The sequence below is a fragment of the Pseudophryne corroboree genome, chromosome 2, assembly GCF_028390025.1.
Source record: "Pseudophryne corroboree isolate aPseCor3 chromosome 2, aPseCor3.hap2, whole genome shotgun sequence".
Taxonomy (NCBI): domain Eukaryota; kingdom Metazoa; phylum Chordata; class Amphibia; order Anura; family Myobatrachidae; genus Pseudophryne; species Pseudophryne corroboree.
In genome coordinates this window covers 561,427,045-561,448,001 of record NC_086445.1, presented here as the reverse complement: position 1 = coordinate 561,448,001, position 20,957 = coordinate 561,427,045, and positions in this window count along the sequence as shown.

Below are 20,957 nucleotides of genomic sequence, written 5' to 3'. Positions count from 1 at the left end.
GTTTTCCTCCAAGGTACAAAGACATCCGCTTGGAAGAAGAATTTAACAACCTTTTACACAGACTACTGATGGACAATGCCATAGACCCCCATTTTCCCTAGTGACTCTAAAATTTTACGATAGCTCAACACTTCAAAGATTGTAAGTCTATGGACATTGAGAAAGCTTTTTGCTCAAGCAATTATAGCAAAAGCATCGGGAGACTACAGTCAACATGTACATCGAGACAAGACATCAGACAAGACCTCAATCGGCAAATGTATATTAAACTCACATAGTTTATGACTGCATTTACCATAATTGCTTCTTATCTTCACCTCTACAACCTTCAGGTAATGACACACATAGTCGATATAGGCACAGATATCAGCACTCACATATCCCCCCATTCATGTATCATCAACTAAAATGTGCTCCCCCATTTTGTTGCAAACAAAAGCCGAAAAGAGCTCGGTAAAGTTTGACAGCCCATCCACAGACCCGTACCACGGGATAAGAAGGAATTCAAATGTATACTTCACAATACCTCGAAGCTTGATTTAAAACACGTACGGCACGATGATACATGACCCCTCAAAACATGGACTCATACATACATGCTTCTACTATCTCACTAGGTCATACCTTTTTCCCACCTTCTTCTCTTCTCCCTTACCCAATCATAGAAATGTATTTTTACATGACATATATTTTTCTCTTTTTGAACTGTTTTCAGGAAGTGGCAGTTATTGGTGACTGCCAAAGGGTGGACTGTCAAAGTCAGAAAAATATCACGCTGCACGTTGCCATATATGCACCTCATGCGCGTGCCTGCTGCACGTGCACATTCTCTCCCGTGCGTGTGGATACACGCAGCCGCGTGATGGCGCCTCGGCCATGCGCTCGAGCGCGTGGTATGTGCATTTACGGTAGACTTTGTGTGCGTCTAGCGGGCGACTCAATCGTTTAATAATAGAACCAAATAGCTCGTTTTATAGATAATGTTCCCCTTAATGGTAAGGTTTACAGTATAAGAGTATCCTGTGTGTTACATTCAAGGTTTACTGATTGTCATCTTGTGAGCGTCTGCGCCGCTCGTGATCTCCTCGTGGTCTCGAGCGTCCGCTACGCTGATAGCGTAGCATTACGGTTGTCGCTCGCCTATAGCGTGCTCAACACCACGCATTAAGCTGTGAGCGAGCGTGCCGCATGTGCGTCTCGATCACGGCCTAGCATATGCTACGCTAAATACGTACCCTTACGGTACCCCATACGCCAATTGCATACTGTGTCTCTTACCCATTATTGTGAAGGTTATAAGGTAATCATAATCAGCATTATCAAGTATAAAGAAAAAAAGACACCACAGGTATACAATGTAGATGGATGGATAGTATACTTTATGTATGACGACGAGTGACTGAAGACACAGAGGTAGGTACAGCAGTGGCCTACCGTACTGCTATATACAGTATAATGGACCTGGTGGACACTGTCAGTAGACTGCGTTTATAGTATAAAGAAAAAAAGACACCACAGGTATACAATGTAGATGGATGGATAGTATACTTTATGTATGACGACGAGTGACTGAAGACACAGAGGTAGGTACAGCAGTGGCCTACCGTACTGCTATATACAGTATAATGGACCTGGTGGACACTGTCAGCAGACTGCGTTTATAGTATAAAGAAAAAAAGACACCACAGGTATACAATGTAGATGGATGGATAGTATACTTTATGTATGACGACGAGTGACTGAAGACACAGAGGTAGGTACAGCAGTGGCCTACCGTACTGCTATATACAGTATAATGGACCTGGTGGACACTGTCAGCAGACTGCGTTTATAGTATAAAGAAAAAAAGACACCACAGGTATACAATGTAGGTGGATGGATAGTATACTTTATGTATGACGACGAATGACTGAAGACACAGAGGTAGGTACAGCAGTGGCCTACCGTACTGCTATATACAGTATAATGGACCTGGTGGACACTGTCAGCAGACTGCGTTTATAGTATAAAGAAAAAAAGACACCACAGGAGTGTTTTTCAGGCAGACAAACGTATACTGGTGGTCACTGTCAGCAAAACTGTGCACTGTACTCCTGCTATAGCTGCTCCCCAGTCTCCCCCACAATTAAGCAGTGTGAGCACTCAGCACAGTCAGATATATCATGCAGCACACTGAGGCTGAGCACAGATATGGTATGGAGCGTTTTTTTCAGGCAGAGAACGGATTAAAAAAAACTAGCAAAACTCTGCACTGTACTCCTCCTGAGTCCCAACAGCTGCTCCCCAATCCTCCCCACAATAAGCTAAGCAGTAGCAATCAGATCAACTAACTACTATAACTAACGGAGAGGACGCCAGCCACGTCCTCTCCCTATCAATTTCAATGCACGTGTAAAAATGGCGGCGACGCGCGGCTGCTTATATAGAATCCGAATCTCGCGATAATCCGACAGCGGGATGATGACGTTTGGGCGCGCTCGGTTTACCCGAGCCACACAGGAGAATCCGAGTACGGCTCGGACCCGTGTAAAAAGGCTGAAGTTCGGGGGGGTTCGGTTTCCGAGAAACCAAACCCGCTCATCACTAGTTTGTATAGCAGCAGCATTAGAACAGCGACCCAATTTGCGCCCGATTTTTAACCTTGGTTACTTTTTTATTTAGCCAGATCAAATAATGAGTTTAAAGGTATTGTATGGGCCTGTCAGATCTTGACTACTGTGAAGTGTGAATAAAGTCTGGGACAATTATGGTTGGATTGGTTGCTGGAAAAGGCACATCTGAGGTAGAGACAATTACACTCATAAGTTGCAATCTCAGCTTGTACCACATAGAGTTTGTATGTTGACAAATCGATGGTGTGCTGTTTGTTCATAATCTTTTGTTGGACATTGACTTTAAAGTAGGTACAATTTTTACTCTTGTTTGTACTACAAAAATTAAGCTCCTGGAGCGGCACAACAATGACCACTGGGCAGTTGATGGTAGACTATTCCGTGTTGTGTATCATAAGCTAAGTAATGCTGAAAAGATTTTGGTGTTTTCACATGCTTTTTTCCAACAAGTGTTTGACTGAATGGACAGCTCTTTCTGCTTGCCCACTGGATTGAGGATAGTGGGGATTGCTGTTAATGTTTGTTAAATCCCAGGTATTTGCATATTCTTTGAACACTGTAGTCATGAATTGCATGGCATTGTCCATGATCAGCTGTTGTGGACTGCCATGTGTAGTAAAGTGTTTCTTCTTGAGTTTAGCAATAACAATAGCACTGTTGAGATTGGGTCAGTACTCTATCTCAAACCATCCTCAAAAGAGTCCACCAAAAATATGGTTTTTATTCCTCTCAATTCAAAGATATTTGCTGCAGTGACAGACCAGGTCATGTCAGGAATCCCATGTACATGCAGAAATTCCTTTGGTTGATATGCTTTGAGAGCATTGCAGGGACCATATTGGAGACTTCTCTTTCAGTGCCTCTTATGGAGCTGCTCACTGTGTTTTTGCATGTTGTGACTCCAAATGAGTATGTCGTCAACAATGATTTCACACAGATAAACCTGTAAATAGTTGTTTCATAAAGTACTTTACATTGTTGGAAAACTTCACTGCCAGTGGTCAGGCATAAGGTATACGCAAAAAAGATCATTGCCCAGTGGGTGTCATAAAAGTGGTGAGCCTGGAAAACTCTTTGTACAGAGGTATCTGCCAAAATCCGCAATTCGCATCCAGGGTGCTGAAGATTTTTGTCTCAAGCATGTCAGCAAAAACTGACGCCGACATTGGACCTCTGAGTTGTACTCTCTGAGTGCTTCACTCTCCATCTATTTGTTTCCTTTTTCTTCTTAGTAGGGGTTACACACCCAGTTCTCTTTTTTGTATTATTACTAGCCCCTCCTCTAATCACTTTTTTTTCCCCATTTTACATTCACGCCTACTTCCCCCTCCCCCTTATCTTCTTTCCCTGCTACCCTTGTCCTCACCCAGCCCCTTGATAGAATGCCTTAGTTGCATCTGTTTCATTCAGTATGCAATCTGAAGGTGGGCAAAATTCTGCTGCAAGAAACTAATTTTTATTATACTGGCCACTAGAGATGAGCAGGTTCGGTTCCCAGAGAACTGATCCACCCCCCCCCCACACCCCACCCCCACCCCCATTCACCACCGAACTTCATGCTCCGAGCCCGGATAAGAGGCAAAATGTCATCATCCTGCTGACGGAATCTCGCGGGTTTTGGATTCCCTATAAACAGCTGCGTGTCACTGCCATTTTCACTCCGGATTTGGCGAGTGAGGGAGACAGACCTCTGTCTCTCTCTGTGGGTGGTGTTGTTGGGTGAGATAAGTATGTGCTCTATAGGGGTGCTGCTGCAGTCACTGCGGTGTACCTGTGTTGTGCTAGGGGTGCTGTCATGGCTGTCACCGGTGTTTCATGTGCTGCAGCTGTACATGGGTGTTGCTGTCCTGGCTGTCATTGTGTTGTACAGGGTGCAGGGGCACTGTCCCCCTGTATGCTGGAAAATATAGGGGTGCTGCTGGCCCTGTATGTTGTAAAAACTCAGGGGTGCAGTTGCTGAAAATTTAAAGCACACTGTTCCTGTATGTTTTAAAATATAAGTGTGATATAAGTGTGCTTCTGGCCCTGTATGTTGTAAAAATTCAGAGGTGCATTTGTTAAAAATTAAAAGCACACTGCTCCTGTATGCTGTAAAATATTGGGGTGCTGCTGGCTCTGTATGTTGTAAAAATTCAGGGGTGCAGTAAAAAATGAAAAGCACACTGCTGTATGCTGTAAAATATTGGGGTGTTGCTGTTCAAATGACATTACACTGGCCCTGAATGCTATAAAAATTCAGGGGTGCAGTTGTTAAAAATTAAAAGCACACTGCTGTATGCTGTAAAATATAGGAGTGCTGCTGTTCAATTAACATTACACTGGCCCTGTATGTTGTAAAAATTCAGAGGTGCCATTTTTAAAAATGAAAAAGACTGCTGCATGCTGTAAAATATAGGGGTGTTGCTGCTCAAATAACATTACACTGGCCCTATATGTTGCAAAAATTCAGGGGTGCAGTGAAAATCAATGTAAAATAGTTACATAGTTAATGAGGTTGAAAAGAGGCAAAATGCCCATTGGGTTCAACCTGTATTCTGTATTAAGCTGTGCATCCTATAATCAGGGCCGTAACTAGGTGTGTGCTAGCGGTGCGTTGCACACAGCGCATCTGCACTGTGGGCGCATCCGCTGGCACAAACACAGGGTCACCCGCATCAGTAGCGGATTCATCACTAAGCAATTTAAGTATGTGCTGCCCGCCGACAGGGCTGTTTGTTGCTGCCTGCGGTGTGGCTAGGTGCCGGCATCCTCTCCCCTGCATCCTCCCATGTATACCTGCCACGTCCCTGCCGCTGCATCCCTCTCCCCTCCCCAGCGTCAAGAGTCAGACCCTGGCACCGATACCCGGAAGCAGTGCCGACTGCTGCTTACCAGGCTGGAGATGCGGGGCACAGTCAAGCACCCCGCGGCGCTGATCATATGCACTTAACCCCCAGATGGTACTGCAGCTCAGTGCTGTCTTACAGCTCGGGACCTGCTCAGGAGGTCGCCGGACTGCTAGCTGCAGGAGAGGAGCCTGGTAAGTATGAGGCTGCCATGTTTCTCTGTCAACATTTCTCCCCCCTCGCTTTCTCTCTTACATGCCTCTTCCCTCCCCATGTCTCTGCCCCTCCCCTTCCCCCCATGCCTCTCCTCCCTCCCCATGCTGTAATGTGTAAAAAGGGGGATGCAGTCTGCCGTAATGTGTAAAAAGGGGACGTTGTTTGCCGTAATGTGTAAAAAGGGGGACGCAGTCTGCCATAATCTGTAAAAAGGGGGACGTTATCTGCCGTAATGTGTAAAAAGGGGGACACAGTCTGCCGTAATGTGTAAAAAGGGGACGTTGTTGACTTCCTGTTCCGGCTGCATGGAGTGAGCAGCTCGTCTCACTGCTCCCCTCCGTAAGAAGCTTATCTGACACTTTTACAAGGCTTATTTAGCCTCCAACCTCCCTCTAATACATCACCCTCTTGTCAGCAGCCACTGTGAGAAATTCAGCCCGAATCTCCCCCCCCCCTCCTCCTTCAGCACACAACGAGGAGAGACACGCTGCAGGCACCAGGCATCAGGCGGAGTCACAGCTCACCTCTACGAAGCCCACCAACGTATATACACACAGTGCTAGCAGGCGCTATACTGCACACAATTAAGGCTCCCCTTCCTGAGTAAAGGGTGCAAGGGCACATTAAGAAGAGAGACACACGCTGCTGATACGGCTCACGTGTAACACACCACTGAGCTCCGTGCTGAGACAACAACAGACGGAGAGATAAACAGCTCCCAGGAGGTAAGACACATACCCTGTACTACTTAAGACTGCACACTGGCTAGTGAAATGGAAAAATACATCACATACTCACAACCTGCCAGATCACAACAACAGACACTAAGACAAATTAAACGGAGTCCTGACCCAGTTATGAGGCCAGATACAGAAACACTGGTAGTTTCCCCAGCCTCAAAGCAAAAAAACAGCACAAGGAACGCAATACTCCTCTCACATATGGAGATCTGGTTAATGCTATAGCCTCTACTGTGGGCCCAATGCTTTCCAAAGCAGTCAGCGACATCTCTACCCAATTGAACCAACTCTCAATTAGAGTCACCACTGCTGAAAACACGATTGGCACAGTGGCTCACCATTTAGCAGACTTGCAAGGTGAAGTTAAAAGGCTAGAGAAAGAGAACTACCATATAATTAATAAACTAGAAGAAATAGAGAATCGCTCACGGCGTAACAATATACACGTAGTGGGACTACCTGAAACATTCAAAAGGGCAACTCTAGAGGATTTTGTCAAAACCACCCTACCCCAAATCTTAGGGATTCAGGTAATCTGCAAAGACTTAGTAATTGAAAGAGTACACAGGATAGGCCCTCCCCCAAGACCGAATGACTCCCGCCCTAGAGTCACCATATTTAAGTGCCCCAGTTATACCCACAAAGTGGAATTGTGGAAAGCCTCCCGAAAACAACCCATACTGAAATAGGATGGACTGACGCTACGACTATTTCAAGACTTCTCAGTCGAATTGACCAAAGCCCGCAGAGCTTTCTCCCCCATCTGCTCACGCCTTATTGCCGATAAACAATAATTCGCTATAATTTACCCAGCCAAGCTACGCATCTTTTATAAGGACAAACACTATGACTTTAATTCTCCTAACGATGCTACTGAATTTTTCAAAGATTCAACCAACTCCTTGGAATCAGACATCGCCGACCATGACTAACAGAGACTCACAATAATCGGTCCCACCTCAATAAGAACTCTCCACTTCCAGGAACAACTTATCAAGATCCATGCCAACACTAGGGGGGCAGGGAAAGTTACCTTAGATTAAGCTGATTACGGAGTCAGCATGCTCCGGGTTATTGATGGGATTTTTCCCACGACAATTGCACTGTTTATTTTTTTCCTATGGTTACGGAAGTTACATGACTGTTTATTACTTCGATCTGATATGTTTTTCAGATCTCGTTCTGAGACAAATTTCTCACCCAATTTTGTCTGTCTCCCCCCCCCCTTCAATGTTCTCTTCCTCCCCCCAAACTTCCCTTTCCCCCTTCTCCCACGTATCTGGTTTAGGATACTTGACGATGTTAGGCTTGACCGAAGTTATGAAGCATGGCGACACTTAAGATAGGATCATTAAATGTGGGTGGGTTTAATTCCCCTGCTAAACGCAGGAAGATTCTGGTATACTGTAATAAACTAAAACTGGATATAATCTTCATTCAAGAAGCACACTAGATCCATTCTGAAATGCTAAAGCTCCAGATGATAGGCTGGAAACTAGTAGCTTGTGCCTCTTACTCATCAAAGGCAAGGGGTGTTGTAACCTTGATAAAACGTTCCATCCCTCTTGAAATATTTAATACAACTTTAGATCCTGAGGGCAGGTTTTCTGTAGCTCATGTCTCCATTTACACTAAACCATATACTCTATGCAATGTCTATGCTCCCACAATTTACAAAAAATAGTTTTTCATGCATCTCATCTCTGAACTTTCACAATACTCACACTGCTCCCTAATAATCAGAGGAGATTTCAATCTAATCTCGGACAAAACCTTAGACAGATCATCCACCCCCAGAAGAGGCTTCTCTCTACCCAAACTAGGAATACCACAATTCACTGAACAACTGAACTTGGTAGACGTGTGGAGAGACTCCAACCCCACCGCAAAAGACTTTACTTGTCTCTCGGCGGCCTATCACACTCTATCAAGAATAGATTACATACTGATTTCTCAGACCCTGTTCACAAGGGCATCCTCCCCCACTATCGAACCAATCACGATTTCAGACCATGCACTGCTATGGCTTGTCCTACATGTCTCTGAAGAGCAATCCTCCCAAATCATCTGGCGATTCCCATCACACCTAACATCTTCCTCCGATTTTAAATCCATGTTGACAGACAGTTGGAAAACCTACCTTTCCAACAACCAGTCTCAGGAGATCTCCAACCCCTCCCTGTTCTGGCAGGCAGCTAAAACTGTCATGAGGGGTGACATAATTTCATACACTGCAAATTGAAAAGAAATTACACAAAAACATTTCTTAAACTACAACAGGATGTATCTAAAACCTATACTGACTTTTGCATTACACCTACTCTACATAACAAACAACAACAATATCTGACATCTAAAACGCATTTTAACGAATATCTTAATAAACAAGGGAATAAACAATTATATAATATCAATTATAGATACCACAAATTTGGCAACAAATCTGGGAAACTGCTCACTAATATACTTAATGGGGATAGATCCTCTGCGACAGTTTACCCCCTGAGACGCCCAGATGGTTCACTCACCTCCTCCAATAAACAAGCAGTAACAATCTTGAAAGATTTTTATTCTAACCTCTATACACCGACCCCCTCAGTGAATAAGGACATTGATCACAATTCTGAACCTCCCAATCCTAATTTGCCACCTATCTCCTACCCCACTCTAACGGCTGACATGAGAGAAGAATTAGAAAAACCAATAACATCAGAGGAAATAACAAAAATAATTAAATCATTACAGTCACATAAAGCACCGGGCCCAGACGGGTTTGGTGGAAATTTTTATACATTAATGATCTCAGATATACTGGAAACACTAGTAAATGCGCTCAATCACATATTAGAACTCAAAACTCCTCCCCTTTACTTTAACACAGCTTATATTAAAATATTACCCAAACCGGGAAAAGACCTATCACTACCAGGGTCCTATCGACCCAAATTACTACTAAATTCCGATTATAAGATCCTAGCTAGGGTTATAGCGAACAGACTCAAACATATCATGCCTAAGATTATACACCCAGACCAAACCGGCTTCATTTCAGGCAGACACTCGGTATTAAACATTAGAAAGGTCACCTCCGCTGTACAGCACCTTCAATCATCCTCCAATAATATCCCCCCAGGCATAATCATGTCATTAGACACAGAAAAAGCCTTTGACCTTGTCCTCTGGCCCCATTTATATGAAACATTGAACAATTTCGGATTCCCCCCCCCCCCCCCCCCGCTTTATCACCTTCATTAAAAAATTGTACACCAATCCACGATCTCAAGTTATGTGTAATGGCCAATTTTCAGACCGCTTCGAGGTCTTCAGAGGTACGAGGCAAGGATGCCCCTTATCTCCCATTTTGTTCGCCATAGCCATAGAACCCCTGGCAATCCTTCTTCGAGATTCCCCCCATTTTACTGGCATTAAGATATCCACTTATGAATTAAAAATGTCTCTATTCGCAGATGACATGCTTCTCTTTGTTTCCAACCCCTTGACTTCTATCCCTTATATAATGAATATGATTAACAATTTTGGTAACAAATCAGGTTATAAAGTCAACTTTGACAAATCTGAAATTTTACCTCTGGGCTCATATTCCCTTGATTTACACTCCTCACCGATATATAATACATTTAAAATCAATCTATCCCACATAAAATATCTAGCAGTCTTCATTACACGAACCATAGACAAATTATATACCACTAATTTCACCCCTTTGATAAAAAAGATCACAACATTAATGGCCTCATGGCACTCTCTACCTCTTTCTTTCCTCGGCAGAGCTGCATCAGTGAAAACAACAATATTTCCCAAAATATTCTACGCTATACAGATGCTACCCATAGCTCTAAACAGAGATATTATTACTATAAATTCTTCTATAACCACCTTTCTCTGGAAGGGCAAGAGGGCTAGAAGAGCACTCTCCAAATTGGTGCTTCCCAAATCCTTGGGAGGACTCAATATACCTGACTTTAAATCATACTCCATTGCTGTCTTCTTCAGATACGCCAAAGACTTACTACTGGAATCCTCCATATATACCGACGCCAAACTGGATCTAGCACTATTCGAACCTAACTCCCCTTCAGCTCTATTACATTCTGCGACACCAAATATACCCAGAAATATATACACACATGTAATCTTTCATGATACCTACGTAAACTGGCTATGCCTACATAAAAAATTAAAAAGGAATTTTAGATTCTCCCCATTTCTCCCTCTCTGGGGCAACCCTGAATTTTAGCCATCTCTTCACAACCCTGCCTTCCAGATGTGGAAACAAAAAGGGATAGCTCTTGTGAACAGGGTCTTTGACCCGGGAGGACACTGACACTACTTTCAGGATTTACAACAGAAATTCTCGCTCCCAAACAACCTCTTTTACATATATCTCCAGATCAGACACTACATACAAGCTTTACCAATATCATTTCCCCTAATCCAAGAACAGCATGTTATCATTAAAATATTACAGGAAAAAGCTCACAAAGCATACAAATTACGACAACTATACCCCTCTCTGACGGAAATGAATGTGAACGCATCCATCCACTCCGACAAATTCCTTGCCAGCTGGAAGACAGATATTCCCTCTTTGGCAGGCTCAGAAGACACCATACTCTCAACATACACCAAATATAACAAATATCTACAATCAGCCTATCTTCAAGAAACCCATATTAGATGCTTACACAGGGCTTATATATCCCCAGCACAAAAAAAATGTATGAACACTAGTGAGACTGGGAAATGTATTATATGCTCCATGGCAAATGCAAAATTATTCCACTGTTTTTGGGATTGCTCTAAAGTTAGACCCTTCTGGGCCAAAACAATGGCTCACATTAATTCTATGCTTAACCTTTCTCTGATTCTCTCCCCTGACGCCTGCCTTTTACTCCATTTTGATAATTGGAACTTAGGCTCCCCAAAATATAGATTCATTCCTATCATCGTTATTATTCTCACAATTGCCAAAAAACTAATCTTGATTCATTGGACCAAGAAATCTGCTCCTACGATACTTGAGCTTAAAACTAGATTAGTACAAATGTTATATTTTGATATTCGTTCTTCTGTGCTCAGTGATTCTGGGAATACCAGGACCCTTCACAACAGATGGGATCCATACATAGATTCTCTTGATAAAAACGACATGAATAAATTATCTAAATACTTTGGAAATATCGAATGGAATAAGGCCCAGATTCTATTTAATACTCCTAACTAAAAAATCTACATCACTAGGGTGTGCTGGTGTCCCCAGAATCACCCTACTTATTAAGATGTACTATTTATTAGGGTAAATTACCTTACAGTGTCATAACTCCTTGCTCTCCCCCACACCTGGAATCCGTCCTTTTGTCCCCTGGAAGATAGAACCAACAAACATGGAATGATGACCCATATTAATCCTCAAGACTCTCTCTCTCCTCCCCCTCTTCCACTACAATGGATTCATTTTCTAACAATGACTCCCGCTGATATACCATCACTAATTTGAATATTGCACCTTAGCATCTGTCATAATGTTCTCTTCTCGACATCTCTATAACTCTCAACCCCCACCCTCCCTCTTCCCTAATGTGTGTGTCTTGTCTGGTTTACATAGTTTAGATTTTAGATGTTTAGCGATATGATGTGCCATGAAACTAGAATTTTAAGTTTCATTCTAAACTCTTATATCACACAGAAGTAAAATGTATTAAGTAATATAATGCACATCCCAGGACCCTGTATTTGATTATCTCTGCATCGCATGTTCTCACGCATATTGAATATCTGCTTACTGAATATTTCTATATATACTTGTAATTGAAATTCATGTACCACTGAAAACTCCAATAAAAATGTTTTGGAAAAAAAAAAAAAAAAGGGGGACGTTGTTTGCCGTACTGTGTAAAAAGGGGACGCTGTCTGCCGTAATGTGTAAAAGGGGCTCTACCTGGTGTAGTGGCGCTACTGTGCGTCGTAATTTGAATAATGGAGACTACTATAATATGTAATATGAATTGGTATTATTGTGTGGCCACACCCCTTCCCCATGAAGCCACATCCCTATATTTTTTGCACGCTGGGGGGGACGCTGATGCCCTATCTTGCACACAGGGCTAAAATGTCTAGTTACGGCACTGCCTATAATGTACCTGCTGAAGTAATGGTTTAGTACCAATTAACAACTATAATTCATATCACTCACAGATAATTATTGTCAATATATTAAATGCTATAGCCTTGGATACTTTTTCAGTTAGAAATTTGTCCAGTCCATTTTTAAATGCATTTACAGGGTCCACCATTATTACCTTCTCTGGTAGGGAGTTCCAAATCTTTATTGCCCTTACTGTGAAGAACCCTTTCCTACGTTGTGTATGGAATTTTCTCTCCTCTAGCCTCAGCGAGTGCCCACATGTCCTATACAGAGTTCTTTTAATAAACAAATCCCCTGCTAACCCCTTATAATGACCCTTTACATATCTGAAGATATTAATAATGTCTTCTCTTAGACGCTTCTTTTCTAATGTATACATATTTCTCTTACGTCCTAGAGGATGCTGGGGACTCCGTAAGGACCATGGGGTATAGACGGGCTCCGCAGGAGATAGGGCACCTAAAAAGAACTTTTACTATGGGTGTGCACTGGCTCCTCCCTCTATGCCCCTCCTCCAGACCTCAGTTAGATCTTGTGCCCAGAGGAGAATGGGTGCACTGCAGAGAGCTCTCCAGAGTTTTCTGTGGAAAAAGAATTTTGTTAGGTTTTTTATTTTCAGGGAGTCCTGTTGGCAACAGGCTCCCTGCATCGTGGGACCGAGGAGAGAGAAGCAGAGCTGGCTTGTTAAGTTGGGCACTGCTTCTAAGGCTACTGGACACCATTAGCTCCAGAGGGAGTCGGAACACAGGTTTCACCTGGGGTTCGTCCCGGAGCCGCGCCGCCGTCCTCCTCACAGATGCCGAAGATAGAAGCCGGGTGAGTATGAGAAGGCAAAGAAGACTTCAGGCGGCAGAAGACATCAGATCTTCATGAGGTAAGCGCGCAACGGTAAGCTGCTCGCCATTGCTCCCAGTTACACACACACAAGCAGGCACTGAAGGGTGCAGGGCGCAGGGGGGGGCGCCCTGGGCAGCAATATTCCTCATATTTGGCATGTATAAACATGGATTAGGCTGTGGCACAGTAAATCCGGTAACCCCCGCCATTTTTTTATACAAAGTTGATGGGACCGAAGCCCGCCGTTGGGTGGGCGGGGCTATATCCTCAGCACTAACCAGCGCAATTTTCTCCACAGAGACTGCACAAGGAAACGCTGGCTCCCTGTTCTCTCCCCTGCTGAGCTTCACAGGCTGGAAAAAAGAGGAGGGGGGCACTTGGGCGACGCAGTGAGTGGAGATTACAATTATATACATATAACAGCGCTATCTGGTCATATATTCCAGTGTTTTTAAGCGCTGGGTGTGTGCTGGCATACTCTATCTCTCTGTCTCTCCTAAGGGCCTGGTTGGGGTTTTGTCCCCTTATAGGTAACTCCCTGTGTGTGTGGGGTGTCGGTACGTGTGTGTCGACATGTCTGAGGTGGAAGGCTTCTCCAAGGAGGAGGTGGAGCAAATGAGTGGTGTGTCCCCGTCGGTTGTGCCGACTCCAGATTGGATGGATATGTGGCATACGTTGCATGCAAGTGTGACATCTTTACATAAAAGGCTTGATAAGGCTGGTTTAGGGGGGACATCAGGCGGTCAATCCTCAGATTGGACCGACTCACAGGGCCCGTCGGGGTCTCAAAAGCGTCCCTTGACACAAGACACTACTACAGACATGGATTCTGATTCCAGTGTCGACTATGATGAAGTAAAATTGCACCCTAGGGTGACTAAAACCATTCAGTGCATGATTGTGGCAATAAGGTATGTGTTGCATATTGTGGATGAACCCTCGGTCCCCGACACAAGGGTACACATGTTTAAGGAAAAGAAACAGATTATTAATTTTCCCACATCTCATGAATTAAATTAGTTCTTTGGAAAAGCTTGGGAGACTCCGGATAAGAGACCGCAGATCCCCAAAAGAATTTTTATGGCATACCCTTTCCCTAAGCAGGACAGGGAGATTTGGGAATCACCCCCCACTGTGGACAAGGCCCTGACGCGCTTGTCCAAGAAAGTGGCGCTACCGTCTCCTGACACAGCGGCCCTTAAGGACCCTGCAGATCGCAGGCAAGAAGCTACATTAAAGGGTATTTATTTCTCATACGGGTGCTGTGTTAAGACCGACGATTGCGTCGGCATGAGTATGTAGCGCAATTGCAGCTTGGACAGATGAGCTGACAGATCAATTGATACTATGGATAAGGATACTATATTCCTAACTCTAGCCCATATAAAAGACGCAGTCTTATTTATGAGGGATGCTCAAAGGGACATTGGATTGCTGGCTTCCAGGGCCAATGCCATGTCTATCTCAGCGAGAAGATCCTTATGGACTCGCCAATGGACGGGTGATGCGGATTCCAAAAAACATATGGAAGTACTACCCTATAAGGGTGATGTATTGTTTGGGGATGGGTTGACGGACCTGGTTTCCACAGCTACAGCAGGTAAATCTAATTTTTTTACCATATATTCCCCAACAGCAAAAGAAAGCAACACCCTATCAGATGCAGTCCTTTCGGTCGCACAAGTCCAAAAGAGGTTGGGGATCCTCTTTCCTCGCCAGAGGTAAGGGCAGAGGCAAGAGAGCACCTGCTTCGGCAGGTGCCCAGGAACAAAAGTCCTCCTCGGCTGCCCCAAAAGCCACAGCATGACGCTGGGACTCCCCTGAGGGAGTCCGCACCGGTGGGGGCACGTCTTCGACTTTTCAGTCAGGCCTGGGTCAGTTCGGACCTGAATCCCTAGGTGTTGGAAATAGTTTCCCAGGGTTACAAATTGGAATTCGAGGATGTGCCCCGCGCCGATTTTTCAAATCGGCCCTACCAGCTTCCACATCGGAAAGGGATGTAGTGTTAGCTGCAATTCAAACGCTGTGCATACAGCAAGTGATAATCAAGGTTCCCCTGCACCAGCAGGGAAGAGGTTACTATTCAACCCTATTTGTGGTCCCGAAACCGGACGGTACGGTCAGACCGATTTTAAATCTGAAATCCCTAAACCTGTACATAAAAGGATTCAAATTCAAAATGGAATCTCTCAGAGTGATAATAGCCAACATGGAGGAGAGGGAGTTTATGGTGTCTCTGGACATAAAGGATGCGTACCTTCATGTCCCCATATATGCCCCCCATCAGGAATACCTGAGATTCGCTGTACAGGATTGTCATTACCAATTTCAGACGTTGCCGTTTGGACTTTCCACGGCCCCGAGGATTTTCACCAAAATAATGGCGGAAATCATGGTGGTCCTGCGCAAGCATGGAGTCACAATTATCCCATACTTGGACGATCTCCTGATAAAAGCGAGATCAAAAGAGAAATTGCTGAGCAGTGTGGCGCTCTCTCTGAGAGTGCTCCAGCAACACGGTTGGATTCTAAATCTACCAAAGTCACAGTTGATTCCGACAACTCGACTACCATTCCTAGGTATGATACTGGATACGGAACAAATGAAGGTCTTTCTCCCAATAGAGAAGGCCCAAGACATCCAGAACATGGTCAGAGACCTGCTAAAACCGAAAAGGGTGTCAGTTCACCAATGCACTCGAGTTCTGGGGAAAATGGTGGCGGCCTACGAGGCCATTCCCTTCGGAAGGTTCCATGCAAGGATTTTTCAATGGGACCTTCTGGACAAGTGGTCAGGGTCCCATCTGCATTTACATCGGAAAATAACTCTGTCCCCAGGAACCAGAGTGTCCCTCCTGTGGTGGTTGCAAAGTCCTCACCTGCTGGAGGGTCGCCGGTTCAGGATTCAGGACTGGATCCTGGTTACCACGGACGCGAGCCTCCGAGGATGGGGAGCGGTCACAAAGGGAAAGACTTTTCAGGGTCTTTGGTCAGACCAGGAGTCCTGTCTACACATCAATGTGTTGGAACTCAGGGCCATTTACAACGGCTTTCGACAAGCGGAGAGTTTTCTTCGAGACCTACCGGTTCTGATTCAATCAGACAATGTCACAGCAGTGGCTCATGTGAACCGCCAAGGTGGGACAAGAAGCAGAGTCGCGATGGCAGAAGCCACTATGATACTTCGCTGGGCGGAAAATCATGTAAGCGCTCTGTCGGCTGTCTCCATTCCGGGAGTGGACAACTGGGAAGCAGACTTCCTCAGCAGACACGATCTCCATCCAGGAGAGTGGGGACTTCATCAAGAAGTCTTTGCAGACGTAACACGTCTTTGGGGAACCCCTCAAATAGACATGATGGCGTCACGCCTCAACAAAAAACTTCAGAGGTATTGCGCAAGGTCTCGGGACCCTCAGGCAGTTGCAGTAGACGCACTGGTAACACAGTGGGTGTTCGAATCGGTCTACGTGTTTCCTCCTCTTCCTCTCATCAAGAAAGTGTTGAGGATCATAAGATGAAGAACAGTACAGACGATACTCGTTGTCCCAGACTGGCCTCGAGGGGCCTGGTACTCGGATCTACAAGAGATGCTCACAGGAGACCCCTGGCCTCCTTCTCTGAGGGAAGACCTGTTGCAACAGGGGCCCTGTGTATTTCAAGACTTACCGCGGTTACGTTTGACGGCATGGCGGTTGAACGCCGAATCCTAGCAAAAAAGGGGATTCCGGAAGAGGTCATCCCTACTTTAATAAAGGCTAGGAAGGAGGTGACGATAAAACATTATCACCGTATCTGGCGAAAGTATGTGTCTTGGTGTGAGACCAAGAATGCACCTACGGAAGATTTTCATCTGGGTCGTCTTCTCCACTTCCTACAGACAGGAGTGGATATGGGTCTGAAATTAGGCTCGGTTAAGGTACAGATTTTGGCCCTCTCGATTTTCTTTCAGAAGGAATTGGCTTCTCTTCCAGAAGTCCAGACGTTTGTAAAGGGAGTGCTGCACATCCAGCCCCCTTTTGTGCCTCCAGTGGCACCATGGGACCTGAACGTGGTGTTGCAGTTCCTAAAATCACACTGGTTTGAACCGCTTAACAAGGTTGAGTTGAAATTTCTTACTTGGAAGGTGGTCATGTTGTTGGCCTTAGCATCAGCAAGGCGAGTGTCAGAATTGGCGGCTCTCTCACACAAGAGCCCCTACTTGATTTTTCATGTGGATCGAGCTGAATTGAGGACACGTCCGCAATTTTTGCCTAAAGTGGTTTCTTCGTTCCATATGAATCAACCTATTGTGGTGCCTGTGGCTACTGGTGACCTGGAGGATTCCAGATCCCTAGACGTAGTCAGGGCCTTAAAGATCTATGTAGCCAGGACGGCTAGAATTAGGAAAACAAAGGCTCTGTTTGTCCTGTATGCGGCCAATAAGATTGGCGCTCCTGCTTCAAAGCAGACTATTGCTCGCTGGATCTGTAATACGATTCAGCAGGCTCACTCTACGGCTGGATTGCCGGTACCAAATTCGGTTAAGGCCCATTCCACTAGGAAGGTGGGCTCTTCTTGGGCGGCTGCCCGAGGCGTCTCGGCTTTACAACTTTGCCGAGCGGCGACTTGGTCGGGGTCAAACACTTTTGCTAAGTTCTACAAGTTTGATACCCTGGCTGATGAGGACCTAGCGTTTGCTCAGTCGGTGCTGCAGAGTCATACGCACTCTCCCGCCCGATTGGATGCTTTGGTATAAACCCCATGGTCCTTACGGAGTCCCCAGCATCCTCTAGGACATAAGAGAAAATAAGATTTTAAACCTACCGATAAATCTATTTCTCCTAGTCCGTAGAGGATGCTGGGCGCCCGTCCCAGTGCGGAAACTCTGCAAGACTTGTATATAGTTGTTGCTTACATAAGGGTTATGTTACAGTGGACATCGGTCTAGGACCGTTACTGTTGTTTTTGTTCATACTGTTAACTGGTTATGTATGTTCCAGGTTACATGGTATGATTGGTGTGGGCTGATATGAATCTTGCCCTTGGATTGCTAAATCCTGCCTTGTATTGTCCATCTCCTCTATGCACAGTTCTTTAACTGAGGTCTGGAGGAGGGGCATAGAGGGAGGAGCCAGTGCACACCCATAGTCAAAGTTCTTTTTAGGTGCCCTATCTCCTGCGGAGCCCGTCTATACCCCATGGTCCTTACGGAGTCCCCAGCATCCTCTACGGCCTAGGAGAAATAGATTTACCGGTAGGTTTAAAATCTTATTTTAACCTAGTAAGCCTTTCCTCTTACTCCAGTGTCTCTAACCCTTTAATCAATTTAGTAGCTCGCCATTGAACTCTTTTGAGTTCCCTGATATCTTTTTTATAATGTGGTACCTAAAATTGAGCGGACGTACCAATGATTTGTACAGCGGCAGGATTACATCCTCGTCCCTTGTCTCAATACCTGTTAGGATCTCCTGCTCTGTGCTGCCACGTCGCCATAGGCGTGCGCAGCTAATTTTATTAGGGGGTGCACTGCTGGAGGGGCGTGGCAAGCACCGCCTTTAAGGTGTGTTGCACTGCCTTTTGGGCGTGTCTAGCACCGCCCAGGGACATGTCTAACACTATTTTACATTCTCTCAGTAAAATCACATGGCTTAATCTAATTTATCCCCAGTTCATAATACTACAAGTAGATACAATACAACCCAGAGAAATAAAGTACTACTTACTGTCTGCTTCAGCATAACCCTGGGTCCTAGCTGCCGCTGCATCCTATCGCTACTTACACTTCCCCAACCTATCTCTGACCTAGTGGTGGAACTAGAGAGTGGTGGGCCTAGGTGCAAAATTCATATTATGCCACACGGTATGAGCCAAAATTCACATTACGCCACACGGTATGAGCCAAAATTCACATTACGCAACACACTATTAGCCAAAATTCACTTTAAGCCACACGGAATGAGCCGTAATTTACATTACGCCACACAAAATGAGCCGAAATTCACATTATGCCACACAGTATGAGACTAAATTTACATTACACCACACAGTAAGAGATAAAATTCACATTATGCCACACAGTATGAGACTAAATTTACATTACACCACACAGTAAGAAATAAAATTCACATTATGCCACACAGTATGAGACTACGTTTAAATTACGTTACACAGTTTGAGCCAAAGATTACATTACGCTGCACGATATGAGTCAAAATTCACATTACGCCACATTATGCCACGGCCTTAATAGACCCCATAGTACCCCCAAACACATTATATAGTACACAGTGCACCCTAAACACATATGCCACACAGAGCCCCCCCCTCCCCTTCACACATTATGTGACACATAGTGCCTTTCCAAATACATTATATAATATACATTACTTGTGGGCGTGCTCGCAGCTGAGCGCTCCTCGCCGCCTGCCACTCCGTGCATAGACAATTACTACCGTCCTTTGTCGTCCTTCACCCCCTCCTTCCCTGCAGTCCTGTTCCCATGTGGGTTCCAGTAGCGGGTGCAGCTGACAAATGCACCCTCTACTGCCCCTGCAGCAGCGTGCCTCTTCCCCTATCGCCAAACCTGCTGACCGGGCGTAGTGGGCAGGTGAAGAGAGGGAAGCGGCGGGCACGGGTGTAGAGAGCGGGGGTGGATGGGCATAGCGATCAGGCCACAGCCATAGAGCATGGGCGGTCTGTGCTGGTGGGCGTAGAGTGCGGGTGGGCATGCACAGTCAGGAACAGAATTACAAGCTTGGCAATGACTAAGTTACAGGCATGTGTAAGGGGGGTGCCGGACATTAGGGGGTGCCTGTGCGCACCAGGCACCCCCCCTGCGCACGCCTATGCACGTCGCCATGGCAACCGGGAGGCAAGTGTTAGCAAAGTAACCTGAGCGCAGCTGATACTCCGGTCCGGGTTTTTACTGTGTAGTGGTTACAGGCTCTGTGCACGGCAGGGAATCCGGCGCTGGTTTTGTGCTCACAGTCTGTGAGGTCTGAGTGGGGCGTGGACAGCACCTGCTATATAAACCATCCTCTCAGGCTAGGCAAATGCTGCTGAATCTTTGTTTGTTAGTCAGTTCCAGAGAGTTAGCTAGTACTGTGTGACTTTGTATTTACTTGTTGCTTACTGCGAATAGGCCTTGGGATTCGGTACTTCATTCTGCCAATCCGGACCTAGCAGTAAGACTGGAGTCAGTTGTTTGACCTGCTGGGGTTCTTTTGCTATTCTGTGAACCCAGCAGGTTTGCGGCTGTACTCTCAGACCTGCTTGCTTAATCCTCCCTCACTGTGCAGGGCGTCCAGGTGTCAGTTTAGTGGCAGTAAGCTGAACCTGTGCCCTGCAAGTGGGGGTTAGGATTGTGGATACTCTCCTTGTGTCTATATTTCTATCTCTGACCAAGGAGTTTATTCCCACACCCGTTGGTAACCCTTTGGGGTTTTTTCTGTTGCTCTTAGCAACATCATTTCAGGTGCTCCACATGTTAAATCACTACACATCGCTTCATTGTCCGCTCTATTCCATCTTAGCATTCCTGACACTAGGGAGACACGCAATTCCTGAGCCTTTGGGCTTCTCCG